At 42.5% G+C, this 13602-nt stretch overlaps 1 non-coding gene across 1 annotated transcript; it reads left to right on the top strand.

Annotated features, from left to right (window-relative positions):
• Positions 1–1197: 1197 nt before the first annotated feature.
• Positions 1198–1356, top strand: LOC124257901. The gene has a single exon (XR_006893425.1). It is a non-coding gene; the product is annotated as a U1 spliceosomal RNA (small nuclear RNA).
• Positions 1357–13602: the final 12246 nt, after the last annotated feature.

Raw genomic sequence — 13602 nt, 5'->3', positions numbered from 1 at the left:
ATATCTAGAGTATCACAGATGGTGTCTAAAACTAGCTTCGTGAATGTATAAATAATTTATTCATGAAGACAATTTAACATAAAATGTGCTATAGATCGCAAGCAACCGAAGGTAGATCACCATAATAGGGACCATGGGGACTTGCAGTGCCTTTGCTACCTGCATGGACCATCACATCAGGAAACAGCAGAGAAACGAAAGAAGAGCGTGACAGAGAATGTGACTGAAGTGATTGCATTATGAGACTGCTGTGATAGGAGTTAGCAGACGTAAATACCCCCAACCTCATTTGGTTGATGTTCAAGTCATAGACTTTGATAATTATCTGAAACTGTTGAAAGGAAGGACATCTGTGCAGTTGAAAAACTCAGAGAACAGGTAGTGACTGATGTAAAAGAAAAGGACAACTTCTTGTGATTCCAATGGACAAGAAAGCAATTATGCAGGAGTATAAATATATATAAAGTGGAATAGACAGACACTACTGAGTGTGAATAACTGTGATTTCAAGAGACAATATGAACTGTTCTGAATGATTTCTTCCGTCTTTAGTACTAATTGTCAGAGACCTTAATCTAACAACTGTGATAGGTATTTTTAAGATTTAGAGGTGAAGGTTGAACAGCACTGTCTTCAGATGTAATAGTTAACTGGAATAAAAAAAAAAGGCTGTGGACCCGAGGCGAGACCTTTCCATTGAACATTGGCTTAGTTGACCCCTGCGATTCGACTCTGGTGTTCGAATTGTTCAGGGAGAGAAATGGGAAAGGAAACAGAAGAAGACTGTGACTGTGAGAGTGAAACAGATCAGGCGTGAGGTCAGTCCTTACCCATTAGTGCACGTTTGATGACAGTGAGGTTGAAGAATACTTGAAGCACATAAAGGGGAAAGTCAGACTGGGAGCTAATATAAATCAAAGAACAGATATACAAGGACTTGAAATATAAAGGGAAACAACTCTTAATTCCGAAATGAAAGACAACAACTGTGGTGGAATACAAGTATAAAGTGACATAAGAGACTAATGTGACTGTGTTTAAAAAGTGACTTACAGACAATATGAACTGTTTTAAAATGTATCCATGCTAATTTCCCTTTTCTTTAGATTATAATTGTTACTAGCCTTCATCTCGACACTGTGATAGGTATTTTAAGACTCAGAGATGAAGGTTAAATGCACTGTGTGCCAATGTAATAGAATGACTGGGAATTAACCTCATCCCCAAAAGCTGTTGGCCCGGGGCGAGACATTTCCATTGCACATCGGCTTGGTTGACTCCTGCGATCGTCCCAAATGTGGACGACTCGGGTGCGCAATTTATAAGTGTGGGTGACTGCGTTCGTGCTCTCCTTAAGCAAAAAACCAACTACTTTACTTCGCCTTAGTGAACAAACTACGTGCTCCCGAGGAGAGCGAGGAGTTCTGTATGGCTGGTTCTTAAAGGAAGGTTCTTTGCAGACTACGGAGTTGTGTTGGATGTGAAGAAAGTAATCAGTATGGAGGAATTCGATGCCGGATGCCTCATGGGGATATATCGGGTGGTCATTGATATGACCTTAGAGGAAGTAACCTCTATTCCGCACATTCAGTCAAGGAATGGTTGTTGTCAGCTTCTTTTCACCATGTCAGGGAGGGCGCCTCTGTGTCTACAGTGTATGGAGGTGGGTCATATTCGCCAAGAATGTTCAGGAACAAGAAGGATTATAGAGCATCCTACCCATATAAGGAAGAAGAGTTATGCTGAGGGATCACCTGGATATAGGGATGCAGAAGAAAACCCGGGAAAGAAGCCCCACCTGAAGGAGCTGTCCCTAAACAGACAGTACCAGAGAACACCACTAATACTCCAGACGCTGCCATAGTTATACTAGAGGACAGTACTGATATACCAGAGGTCACAAGTGACCTGGAGGAACACATGGAACAAGTGAGCACTGAGGACTTTGATGCTGAATGTATGTTGGGCATCTTTGATGTGGTCATGGAGATATCCTTTGAAGACATAGCCAAGATTCTGCATCTTGTTAACATTCAATCAAGGAATGGTGTGTTCCAGCTACTGTTTACTATGTCGGGGAGAACACCCCTGTGTCTCAAGTGTCTTGAGGTTGGTCATGTTCGTAGGGAATGCACTGGTGGCAGAAAAGTCAGAGAACGCCCTATGCAGACACAGAGGAAGAGTTATGCTGAGGTGTTGGCCAGATCCAAGGGACCGACTGGTTACAGAGAGGAACAAGAAATCCCGGAAGAAAGAAACCACACCTCAGGAAGCTGCCCCCTAAGCAGGCAGTATCAGAAGATACTATGACCATATAAGAATGAGTGAGTGAGTGAGTTTAGTTTTACGCCGCACTCAGCAATATTCCAGCTATATGGCGGCAGTCTGTAAATAATCGAGTCTGGACCAGACAATCCAGTGACCAACAATATGAGCATCGATCTGCACAATTGGGGAGCCGATGACATGTGTCAACCAAGTCAGCAAGCCTGACTACCCAATCCCGTTAGTCGCCTTTACGACAAGCATAGTCGCCTTTTATGACAAGAATGGGATGCTAAAGACCTATCTTACCCCGGATCTTCACGGGTCGACTATATCAGAAGATGCCATAGTGATCCCAGAGGTCAGTAATGATATACCGGAGGTCAGAAGTTTTCGCCAGATTATGTGTTGTGCTCCTGACGACTTGGATATGACCCTGAACTATGGAAACAGACATGCAATCAACAAACAACGGCCTGCTGTCGGTTCTTGTGTTTTGTGTTGTGGCTTACAGTGTGCATCTGACGATATGGATTTGTACCTGGAATTCGATTTTTGAATATGGATATTATACAGGACGACGTTGGTATGTACATAAATATATGTTTTTGTTTATCTCTTATCTAAGTGTTACTGTTGTATATATTTGGTTTTAACTTTAAGTATGTAGATATAGTGTGTCTATTCCATTATATAAGTAGGACTAATAATCTGGCACGTTTGTTTTGTTCAGAAAAGGAGTCAACATATCAGGAACAGCCTCTAGATTCAGACACTTCCGAGATGGAGACAGAAGCTGTGTAAAGGAAACGGACACAGTCACCCATGACGAAGAAGAAGAAGGTGGCACGAACAGTCATGGACACGATAGAGGATATCCACAGAAGAGAGTCCAACTGGCAAGGTGGCCCAACCCACGTCATTAATTCCGATGGCTCGTCTAGTCCTGGAAGTGTTACAACTTAACTGTGGTGAAGTGTTTTTGAACGATCGTTACTGATTTGGATATGCCTCTTGATTATGGATTATGCGTGGTTTAAGCCTTAGGCTGGGATTTCGTGTTTGCTGTGAGTCTTTTTAAACTTTCTTTCAAGCTTATAGACATGAATATCGTTGTTATTTATGCTTGTTTTGTAGTTTTGTAAATATTATTCATGTACAGTTGTTGATGATATTAATTTGAGGGGCGCAAAATGTATACCTTGAATGAGTATGTGTCAAGTTATATGCTTCAGCTTTGACTATAATATATTTGAAATGGGATCCCAGTGTGACCCAGTTGTGTTTTGACTGTTAAGTTGTCTCCCCTGCGTCCCGGGCATGGGATGCACGTGTATGCAGCTTAAATGTAAATAAATCCATTTCAGAGTGGTTTTCCCTATCAGTATTTGTTTTCATAAAGTTAATGAGTGAGGTAATAACAAACTCACCAACCCGAGTTTGGTGAAGCCGGAATGGTGTAGATGGTAACTACGATCAGGGGAAAGCATACTTACCTGGCACACACTTCTGTGATCTGCAGGCTGTATTTTGAATACAGTATAACCTTTTTCTTATTCGCAGGTCTACCTGTAAGGGCTCTGAGTCCTTTGGTCTTCGGACTGCCCCCATGTTCAGTTGACATGGATACGGTCAACACGACTGCCAATGGACCAATGAGGTCGGAAACATTCATGGAAGTGCGCAAGTGTATTGTGCACTTTGAGTTTAATCGGGCCATAGAGGTTCCCTATCAGAAGGTACAAGTTATTCCCTTTCTTGGAGAAGAGTTTTGGGAAAGGATCTGTTACACGACTCTCAGACAGACAGACAGACAGACAGAGAAGTTTATTTCTCAACCAACCAACAGTGGTACATGAGAATATATAAATACATAGGTAAACAAATATATACATGGCAAGTGAGTGGACATGATCATTTGAATATTACTAAGTAAGCGATTTATACAATACATTCAGAAATGACTTTAGGTTCTTTAGATGTTTAGTAGTTTTATTACATAATAATTTCTGTAACATTGAATGTTTTGGAGATCACACACATATGTCGCAAGATAGGTATTTCGCTGTTGTTAGAGAAGAGTTTCACATCTAAAGAGATAGTGAAACTCATCCCCAACAACGTTAGCGTTACACAGCTTACATATTCTTTCCTCTTTTTAATAGAATGTCATCGACCGGTTTCAATTGGTAGGTTATTGCTGCAAGTTCTTAGTTTTAATATAGGAAAATATATATCCCTGGATAAGTATAAGTAGTTTTCAAAACATAGTTTATCTTTGAAACACTTATAAAATTGACCTTTAGAACTAGTTTCTATGGAGCTACGCCAATGTTGTAAAAACTAATCTTTTAGAGTAGCTTCAACTTTTAGCTACCAGCCATGACGTGGTGACACTTGGGGATTGAGAAAACCTCTGATAAACCGCAGGTATTAAGTATTCTTGTAACAAAAGATATCCATCGGAGTTGACAACCAAAGTTATTAACAGAGATACAATTATACACCACTGAGGAAAGTTTACAGTATTGGTTATTTGTTGCTACTTTATGCCAAAAGAAATAACTCGTTTGTATAATTTGATGTAGAGCGGTTCTCGGCCAAACTCGCCATACACCATAAAGTTTGGAGTGGAGCTTCGAAGGCCAACAGCAAATTTAACAAATCTGAGATGTACTTTTTCTATAATGTTCAGGTTTTCAAATCCCCATACTTCACATCCATGAAGGAGAATCGGACTTATCATAGTATCAAATGCTTTTAGGGTGCAATCAATAGGTGGGCTTAAATTTGGGGCTTTTTCCAAATGGCAAACATAGCTTTAGTTGCATTTTCTACTAGCGCTTTAATACCTGTCAAGAACCTACCATTTCTATGGAACCTTACGCCAAGATGGGTATATGTATCTACTATTTCGATTTTACTGCCCCAGCGAAAATGAAAATTTTGAATTGACTGTTTTCGAGGGCCCACTTCCAAACATGACAATCTTAGTTTTAGATAGATTAACTCCATAGTTTCCATTTGAAACAGTATTCCTGAAAGTTGTTTAATGATTTCTGAAGTTCCTTAGGTGATTCACTGAAAATGAGAGCGTCGTCGGCATATAATAAGACAATCAAATGTAACCAAAGGTAAATGTCATCCTCGTTTGCATTTTCAAAGTTCACCCCTGTACATCCATTTCTTAATAAGGAAGATTCAAGATCATTTATAAAAATAGAAAATAGTAGTGGTGATAAGTTTTCACCCTGCCTAACACCTTTCTACATTGAAAGAAGGGAGACATTTCATAACCAGTGATAACAGTTGATTTTATATTATGATACATATTTCTAACGAGCGTTACGAATTTGCCATTGATACCATATCGTAGCATTTTATACCACAGCCCTGCGCGCCATACGGAGTCAAAGGCTTTAGTGAAATCTATAAATGCACAATAAAGTTTACTCTGAGATAATTTTAATATTTGTAAAACTATATTCATAATAAACACATTATCGGCAGTCGAAAACCCTTTTCTAAATCCTGCTTGTGACCGAGTGATTTGCCACCATGTCCTCTGAGGTGCTGGCCAAAAGACTTCGTGAGACTGAATACATTCAGATCAACCCTGATGTGGTCGTTTACTTTTCTTTGGTAGACCGTATACGGTATTTTATATGTGGGCATTGGCTTCCTGCGGTGTATGGTTGTGTTTTACCTCAGCATTTGTTTTTCAGAGCTTGTGGAACGGTGATATCTGCCAAGGACGAAATAAGTGCAGATGAGTTGGTGCCTTCTGTGAACTTACGTGGTTGTTTTAGAAACCAAGTGAGTAACATTCCACGTCTAATTACGTTCCAGGTGGTGGACACACTCTTTTCAATTCCTACTGACCACGGCTGGTCCTCCACCCCACCCCCTGCTTTAAGTGCCAAGAAGTGGGACACATCAGGAAGGAATGCAAGTTTACCGCAAAGAAACCATAGATGTCCAAACCTGCACCGAGGTAAACCTTTGCAGAGGCCCTGAGAGCACATCGGACAGAAGCAGCATACATGGACAGAATAAAAGGTGACTGACTTTAAACCAGGATATAGTGGATAAAGACGTTCAGGTCGATGCTCAGGGCGAGCCTCCAGAGGATATTCTACATGAGGAGGATCAGGGCGTGCAGAAATTGACCAGTGAAGAAGTTCCCATGATGAAGAAGTCCGCCATTCCAGTTCAGACAAAAGGACAAGTCTGCTTAGAACAGTGGAGGACACTATGTGTGAAACTGGGACGTCCTCAGAAACAACACACGAAATGTGTGGCATGAATGTGCTCCACACATGTACACCTACCTAATAATCATTCCTCTGGTACAACAAGCGGGTCCTAACTTCATTTACGGATGATAAGGCCCGAGAAAGAGTTGTTAACGATGTTGTTTAGATCAACAACATCACACATATGAACTTACTTGCCTGCAAGGTCACCTGAACTTAATCTCCTTGAACATGCTTGGGACATGATTGGAAGTCGTGTTTACGGTCTACATGTTCACCCCTATCTGCCTTTTTATTGCTCAACGACTCGTTTCTTGATCCCTCTTCTCAACAATTTATCATGGCTTCTCCTTCACGATATTGTCCCACTAATTTTACCCTTTGCTGTAGACGTCATTTCCTTATAAAATGTACTTTTGTAATGAAAACGAGTCTGTTGAGCATTTATTCTTTGTCATATTGTTTCTTCTCTGTGGAGCATCGTCAGCAAATGGGTTTTGGATCCATCCTTTTGGCTTAATTGACTTACACGCTTAATTGACTTACGGTTCGATCCCCGACCGCGTCATGCCAAAAGACATTAAAATAGGGTACTTGTTGGTCCCTGCCTTGCGCACTCCGCAGCAATTGGTACAACAAGGTTTGGTCGGCTCGGAGTCAGTATAATGTGTCTGAGCGGGGGTATTCATGCTTCACTGCTGCATTTCAGTAATGCAGGGTGGTAATAATAATTTACTTAGGCGTTCCTTAAAGAAGTCCTACCCGCACAAGAAAGGAAACAGTTCCATCATGAATGGTGAAGAGGAGACAGAAGCAGAGGTCGAGGGGATCAGTAAGACCCTTTCCACATCCATAAGAAATCTCTGCAGAATGAATCAGTCGGTTGTCCCATTTGTGACTATATCAAGGATTGTGCTTGACAGCACTGAAGGAGGATGGCAACTAAAACCACACGCCACAGTCAGAGTACAGTAAGTTTGGACGTCCTGTAGCGTGATTCGATTATTGTACCTCTCCATCTAAATAACAACTTGTACATGCCCCAAGATTTCGAACTCAGATGTGACAAAACAAAATGTGGTGATATCGTGATGACGATTCGGACACGCCCCAGGACAGCAATTCTAAAGAAGGGATTATTGATATACAGCTTTGGCTAGCACTATAAAACCAGCTTAAGCCTGGGCTAGTACAAGCAGCAGACATACACACTAAGGCGCGTCATATCAGTGAAGTATTCTTAAGTGCAACGTTAAACCACATTTCACCTCACCTCATATTCAAGTGTTACTGAATTTTTATTGTATTAATGTGTTTTCAATGGTTACACATGTCTACATACCGTGTCACATAAAAAAAAGTTGCAAGCCTATGTGAAAGAGGGAGAGATTGCAGAATAAGAATTTGACTCTAAAGCCTTATGAAGTTCTTGAGTTTTGGGACGGGAAATGCACGTGGGGTTGGCATTTTAATCTCAAAAATTATTTTTTGTTAAATTTCATTATGATTTTGACGGCAGGCTATTGGTTTAAGATACTGATAATAATTGCTTCAGATTTAAGAATATTTATGCTCCAAATTATTATTAAGATAGAAGGGATTTCCTGTTATCTATTGGAAGTCATCTTGTTACTCGCCGCCTTGTTGTCCATGGAGACATTATATTTTTGTTTTATCTACTGTTTTAGATAGTCAAATTCATATAAGTTAATTGACCCTCATACGTCATTACATTAAAATAAAAACGGTTATTAATAGTTATTATAAACCCCTGACCACATTTCTCTTGTGAACAATGCGAGGAGAGCATTTAGACTGCATTGGCTTCCTGAGGAATATGGACACGCGATTTTGCAAGATTCTCGTCGGTGTTTGGGAGAGTAATTTCAATTAAAGAGGAAACTGTGGAGTTCGACTCAGGAATACTTCTGGGCACACATGAAGTTGTACATGAAACACGTTTGGAGGGTGTAGCCAGGATTCCCCGTCTCGTCAACGTCACATCAAAGAATGGTGTCTTCCCTGTTTACTGTGCCATGAGGTTGGACATGTCAGACGGGGATGTAATTGAATAACTGAAATTCTACCTCAACCTTCCTTACAGAAACTCATACACACAGGTCCCTATCGCAACCACTGACGGGAATAGTTCCTACATGGATGAGGAGGCCACGGAAGCTGAGGTAAACAAGGCTATTGGAGTAGCCAGGGACTGGTCTGGAGATGCCGCCCTGGGGAACACCACCAGCGGCAAGGAAAGGGACTGGTCTGGAGATGCCGCCCTGGGGAACACCAGCGGCAAGGAAAGGGACTGGTCTGGAGATGCCGCCCTGGGGAACACCAGCGGCAAGGAAAGGGACTGGTCTGGAGATGCCGCCCTTGGGAACACCAGCGGCAAGGAAAGGGACTGGTCTGGAGATGCCGCCCTGGGAACACCAGCGGCAAGGAAAGGGACTGGTCTGGAGATGCCACCCTGGGGAACACCAGCGGCGGCAAGGAAAGGACAGTGGTGATTCTTGTTGACACTAATTTTGGCGAAACAACACATCGCCTGAAAACCAAATTGCTCTAAAACTCAACTTAATTCCTCCCCCAACCCCCTCATGTCCTCCTCCACCCTACCTTCAACCTCACTGTTCTCAACACCCAAAAAAGCATTCCCTGCACTCACCTCTCCCAACAACCATACCAATAAACTTCGGCCTCGACGCACTTCTTCGCTCCCAACCATCATATACCTACCCCCACGCCAGGCCATGACCCCACATTAATCCCTAAACCCACAAAAAACAACAACAACAGCAAATACTATACAATTACATCAACAGTTGCGGCGGAGGCTTTAACATTCCATTCACTGACCAACTCACTCTCGAGTAAACTATGATAGTTGACATTAGTTGGCAAATACCACGTTGGCAGACATACACACAGGGGGTCACACACGTAGACGCAAGGGAAACACTCACGGACATCAAAGAATATATCCACATAGCCAACACTATCGCCTCACAACCAAAAATCACAGATTTCAAATCCATCGAAAACAAAACAATCCATCCACACAAACCACATACCTCACATTCAAATCAACAACCCTCCCATTAGAATTTACAAAATATCTATCCGTATGGTGAAAGACGCGTTGCTGGGGTACCCAACTGTATTTCAGCCACAAAGCGACCAAAACAAGTTATGCATGGCAGAGTAAGGGGGACATCGGTGAGTATTTTGTCATTTCTCATACTGGCTGTCTTAAAATACAGACTACCCAAGAATAAAGAGCTGAACTTCTGCCGTCCTGACGCGAGTCCCCGTGTGTGGTGTCAGTTTCAACCACGTGAAGTCCGTGCACTACAGTTCCGCCGACACACAGTGGACGGACAGCCAATGGTGAAGCGGCCTTAGCCAGGTTATAAAGCATGGACAGACTGTACCTAAACCTAGCTTTTTTGTCTCTGTTAGCCAGTGAACAGGGGCTCCTTTCACGAAGCAACCTTTACTCAGGTTAAACGTAACTAACGTTCTTTAACATTGCACTAAAGTTACCTGACTTACGATCAGTGTCTAACCATCGCCTAGTGACAGCTGAGTTAAGCTAGGTAGTATGTAGGAACATGATGATGAATCAACCTTTCTTGGACTTGGCGTTGTGTACTTTTCTTTTATAGGTGTGCGTTCAGGTTGACTTTTTCTCTACTCAAAACTCAGTGACCAGTTCGTGAATCGGGCATAAAGCCTATTGAGAAAAAACAGACAAAAAAGAACAATAACAATAGATTATTACAATAAAATAGGTAGAAAATACAAACAAAAACTTAACAGCTTATAAATGACACATTTCTCTCACTCACATAGCTGATTAAAGATCCAGATACATGAAAGCCTGTACACTCCTTCTGAAAAAAACACCAAAACCAACCCTGTTTAACTGAACATTTACCCAAAGTTTATACCCTAATTCCTATTCCGTTTCCTACTTCTACTTTTCCCCTCAACCCGACCTAGCACTAGTAACAGGAACCTAGCATCCCCCCTACTTAAGACCAAACATTCCACGCTGTCAACGGGGAGGGAATGATCCTGAAACAGGACCTCGTGTCAGATATATTACCTGATGTTGCTCGGATGACCGAGAGATAGACACTGAATCCAGCGAGCCAGATAACGTATATAGCGCTCTAGAACGACCTCTGACATGGGTCAGAGTTCATCTCCGCCAGTCAGAGCCTACCCAACATATTTAGTGCCAACTACGTGGCCTACCCAATGTATCTAGCGCTATTGTGAGGTGAGGTAAAGGTGAAATTGGGTTTAACGTCGTGCTTGTGAATATTTCGCTCATATGACGACGTGTATGCGTGTGTATGTGTATGTGCGGCTTCTAGTACTAGCCCAGACTTAAGCTGGTTTTACAGTGCTAGCCCACTGAGATACCATGCCGCAGTGAAGCATGAATGCGCCAATCAGACACATTATACTGACTCCGAGCCGACCAGTCCTTGTGCAGGCAGGGACCAACAAGTACCATATTTTAACGTCTTTTGGTATGACGCGGTCGGGGATCGAACCCGCAACCTTCCACTCTAACCACTACACCACGGAGGCGGTCGCGCTATGATGAACGGTAACCCCGGTCAAAAAGTTATCCCATAGTAGAGCAAGTGAAACAAAGTGCTACAACACTATGTGGTACTTATTGTTTGAATGTCCCGTTATGAAGCCCCTGCCCCCCTGCTTACACTACAATTTAACCAGTTTTCCTACAGTTTTATACAAGAGTTATTTTTTGTCTGTTTATTATAATTTTACATGTTAGTTTGGCAATATGTCACCAACATCGTTTAGGTGACAGTTAGAACTAGTATACAGCCAAAATTCAGATTATACAATATTAACCATCATAAATTGTAACTGTGTAATGTCACTAACAAATTGCCTGCCTTTAAGGGGAATTGGGAGATAGGTATGGCATAGGTTGACTTTATATAGATAATACAGTTAAGCTGTATTGTGGTATAGATAAGGGGGCCTATAAAATAAACATAAAGGGTTTAAAGGAGGGGGGAGGGAGCAAAGAAGGCGAGTTTGCTTGGTAGGGAAGATTGGGTGGGTAGCCATGCCTGAGGGGAGAGGTGGGAGATTGTTGGTGAGGGTGATTGATAAGACGGGATCGAAATGGAGTGTTTGCTAGGGGCGCAGACGTCGGAGAAGACAATGTATGCTGGAGCTGGTAGGGGTAAGTCGTAGCCGGGAGAGGTGAAACTCCACCCCCAACCCCCTCATGTCCTCCTCCACCCTACCCTCAACCTCACTGTTCTCAACACCAAAAAAAGCATTACACTATCACCTCACAACCAAAAAATCACAGATTTCAAATCCATTGAAAACAAACAACCCGCAACAAACACCAACCACACAAACCGCTTTCCTCACATTCAGATCAACCACCCTCCCAAGTTACATCACGTTTAGTCCAGTACAGTTCTAAGTGCACCCCCTCAGGAAAAAATCCCACAATGTAAACTCTGCTTTTCATACACAGACACCCGCGACACTTGCAAAGCACTGCCATTTTGTCCAAAATGCGGATCAGAAACACACTCAATCGGTGAATGGACATGGAACAGATACTGTATACACTGCGACACACGAGAACACACATTAAATCAAAACACCTACCTTATACAACAAAAACACATTCTCAGGCTCAACAAACACCTTAAACAATCTGTCCTGCCCAAACCTGCACCCATTCACCTGGCACACCGCTCCCTCCTTTCTAACCACTCATTAAATACACTTTCAGATACCTCTATCATCCGTTATCAATAACCTCCTCCTTCCACTAAAATCCACAAGTAACGCCCAACCCAGCTCATTGTACCTCCCCCACCCACCGGAACCACCCTCTCTTCCCCCACTAAAACAAACCTGCAAGGCCTTCTCCGTTACCATCACCCCTCCAGCACTGTGTCCTACACAGCCCCCACTGCCGCCATCCCTCCCCAAAACCGCACAGCCTCCACCAACACCCTCAGCTTGCTTCCACCACCCTCCCAAAGCAACCCTCACCCACAACCACTATCACACGTAACCCACCTAAAACAAAAAAACTCCAGCACACCCTCTGCCTGCAAACACACTCACTTCACAAAAAATCAACAAACTAATTTAATTCATTGCAGCTTATGGAAGAACATGCAGCACATGTACTCGTACCAAAAACCAAGTTATACCACAAAGGTCTGAGTATTTTACTTATCACCATCAAAACCATTATCTAATTAATCCTCCCACTAAGCTAGCTTAACATGTCGTTACAACAAAATTATAGCGTCACCCATGGTCCTTCATAAACTAATCTTGCAAATTTCCCGAACTATGGCTATTTCAAAGTGAAATTGCAATGAACTGCGAGGAAACGTGTATGAGCTGAAGACACTCGTCGCCCAAGACAAAATTCAACCCTAAATAATAGCTTTTCAAGAAACCAAATTATCGCCACAATCGGCCTTTGAAATTCCAGGCTACAATTTCATTCGGCAAGATAGGCCGCGTCCACGAAATAAGCCCCGACCACTATGGATCACTGGACACAGAGAAACTGTCAAAATTCTAAATAACCGAATCTGGACCAGACAGTCCAGTGAATGACATCCTGACACAACTGGCCATGGGATACGACAAGCCCCGATCTAATATCTGAATACTAATACTGGTGTAACACAGCTATACAGTGAAAAACTGTTACGAGGGTCAAGCTACCATGGGGATGGTAACGTATACAGGAAACAGCGTGATTATTCGGACAGTTACGATCTATGACCCTCAGTTAAAAGACGTAGCTTACATAGTAAATTATGGGTCACTGTCACAGTACATCGCCCAAAACAGTAGGTGAAAGACAATGACCAGACACTTTAGACAGGGGTTATATGTCAAGTGCCAAATAACCAGGTGCGATAGCCGGAGGCTATGGGGGAAGTGTCCTCCTTCCAGTGCCGGAGATTAATCGTGATAAACCTGTCAAGACCGCGTGACCGAGGGTAAAAAGGAGGTCACGATCCACTGCCTTTAA

This window comes from Haliotis rubra, unplaced genomic scaffold (assembly GCF_003918875.1).
Source record: "Haliotis rubra isolate DU_JTF1 unplaced genomic scaffold, ASM391887v1 Scf677, whole genome shotgun sequence".
NCBI lineage: Eukaryota > Metazoa > Mollusca > Gastropoda > Lepetellida > Haliotidae > Haliotis > Haliotis rubra.
The sequence above is the reverse complement of the archived record's forward strand: the minus strand, read 5'-3'. Positions and strand labels throughout refer to the sequence as shown.